Here is a 2,718-nt window from a genome sequence, read left to right as displayed (position 1 = left end):
AGACAAAAGAAAAATATAGATAAATTGAACTTAATCAAAAGTATTACTTTTATCCTTCAAAGATAACTATCAAGAAAGTGGGAAGACAATTCACAGGATGGAATACAATATTTGTGATTTCTGTATCTGTCAAAGGACTTATATTGAGAATATATAAAGAACTCTTGCAATTCCATAACAAAAAGACAGCCCAATTAAAAAATAGTAAAATATATTCTATTAGTTTTCTATTTTGGCAATAAAAAATTACCAAAATACTTGTTGACTAAAATAACTCCAATTTCTTATCTTACACTTGTCAGAAGCCTAACACAGGATGAAAATCAAGGTGTTAGCAGGACTGTTTATTTCTGGAAGCTCTAGCAGAGAATCTGCTTTCTTGCCTTTTCCAGATTCCAGAAGCCATCCCATTCCTCAACTTATGCACCCCACCCCCTTCCACCTTCACAGTCAGAAATCAATGGACAGTAAAGTCTTCCATCACTTTGACACTGATATATTTTCTATCCTCCATTTCCACTTTTAAGGAACCTGAGAGTATATAGGGTTCACCTGGATAATCCAGGTTAATTTTCCTATTTTAAGGTGGGTTGATTAAAAGTCTTAATTTCAAGTGAAACCTGAATTCTGCTTTGCCATAGAATATCACATGTTCATAATTTCTAGAGATCAGGATAGAGATATTTTAGGGGGTCATTATTCTGCCTATCATAGATATGCATAAATATTTCTCCAAAGAAAATATACAAATGGACAATAAGTACATGAAAATATATTTGTCATCATTAGTTACTGGGGACATTTAAATGAAAACCATAAGGACACGCCACTTTGTACCCATTGGGATGGCTATAATAAAAAAAAGAAGTACATTAACAAGTGTAGTGGAGGGTATGGGGAAATTGGAATGTTCATTTACTGCTGGTGGGAATATAAAATGGTACAGTCACTTTGGAAAATAGTATGACAGTTTCTTAAAAAGTTAAACATACAGTTTTCATATGACCCCAACAATTCCACTCTTAGGTATATTTCAACAATATTAAGAAATCTGTCCACACAAAACATTGTACGTGAATGTTTATAGTAGCATTATTCATTATAGCCAAAAAGTGGAAACAACCCAAATGTACCTCAATTGATGACCGGATAAACAAAAGGTGGCATATCTACACAAAAAACATAATTTGGCTACAAAAATGAAGCATTAATACATATTACAATGTGCATGAACCTTGAAAATATTATGCTAAATGAAATAAACCATACACAAAATGCCTTATATAAACATAATATTTAGAGAAAATGACCCAAACTGGAAAACCTACTGACAGAGAATAGATTAATACTTGCCAGAGGCTGATGAATGAGGAGAAGGGGAATGACTGCTAATGGACATGGGGTTTCTTTTTGGGGTGAAGAGAACGTTGTGGAATTAGTCCTAATGTGTGCACTCCCTGAACATATTAAGATCACTGAATTGTATACTATAATGTGTGAATTTTACGGTATGTGAATTACATATCAATAAAGTTGTTATTTAAAAAGAATAATCTTATCACACTTCTAAATAGTCAAAGGCCATTTGACCAGTCTGTGCAGGCCACAGTTCTCCAGTGTCTACTATACTTCCTACATTCACAGTTTTACTAATTTGAAAATTATTAGCGTTGGAAAATTCATACATGTAGAGGGTTAAAATAATATTGGGGAGTTAGCTATTAGATATGTTTTGAAAGATGCATATGTTACTGGAGAAAAATAATTGAGTCGGTAGGTTTAAGAGACTTGGACTACAGGAAATCTAGGAAGCCGTTAAAAAGAAAATGTTTAGTATAAAGTGGTTAACATTCGTTGCTATTCTATGAAAACTGATGACATCTATCCAAATTTGGAGAGAGAGAGTCATACTAATGAAGCAGTAAGAGATATAAACAGGAGCTGCATGTATATAAACATGTATACAATAGTTCTTAATTGCAATTGGGAGAAAGCTTCCTTCGATAACTTTATGAACTGCATCACTGTGGTGGAAGAAAGATGATAACATAAGAAACTGAGGAGAAACTGAAAGCACTCACGTTTGCTATATTTAAGGCAGGGTTCAGCAAACTTTTTCTGTAAATTGCTAGACAGTGAATGCTTTAGGTTTCATGGGGCGTAAGTCTTCTCACAACCACTCAAGTCTATCTTTTGTTTTTTTTGTTTTTTTTTTTTTGGAGACGGAGTCTCGCTGTTATGAGACTGGAGTGCTGGAGTGCAGTGGTGTGATCTCAGCTCACTGCAACCTCCACCTCCTGAATTCAAGCAATTCTCCTGCCTCGGCCTCCTGAGTATCTGGGACTAGAGGCACACACCACCACGCCCAGCTAATTTTTATATTTTTAGTAGAGACGGGGTTTCACCATGTTGGCCAGGATGGTCTCGATCTCTTGACCTTGTGATCCACCTGCCTCGGCCTCCAAAGGACTGGGATTACAGGTGTGAGCCACTGTGCCCGGCCAACTCTGTCTTTTTGTATGAAAATAGCCTTAGAGGGCTAATATCCAGAATCTACAAAGAACTCAAACAAATATACAAGAAAAAAACAAACAACACCATCAAAAAGTGGGCAAAGGATATGAACAGACATTTCTCAAAAGAAGACATTCATACAACCAACAGACACATGAAAAAATGCTCATCATCACTCGCCATCAGAGAAATGCAAATCAAAAC

The sequence above is a fragment of the Rhinopithecus bieti genome, unplaced genomic scaffold (assembly GCF_001698545.2).
Source record: "Rhinopithecus bieti isolate Rb0 unplaced genomic scaffold, ASM169854v2 scaffold_73244, whole genome shotgun sequence".
Lineage (NCBI taxonomy): Eukaryota > Metazoa > Chordata > Mammalia > Primates > Cercopithecidae > Rhinopithecus > Rhinopithecus bieti.
This window is presented reverse-complemented; position numbering follows the sequence as displayed.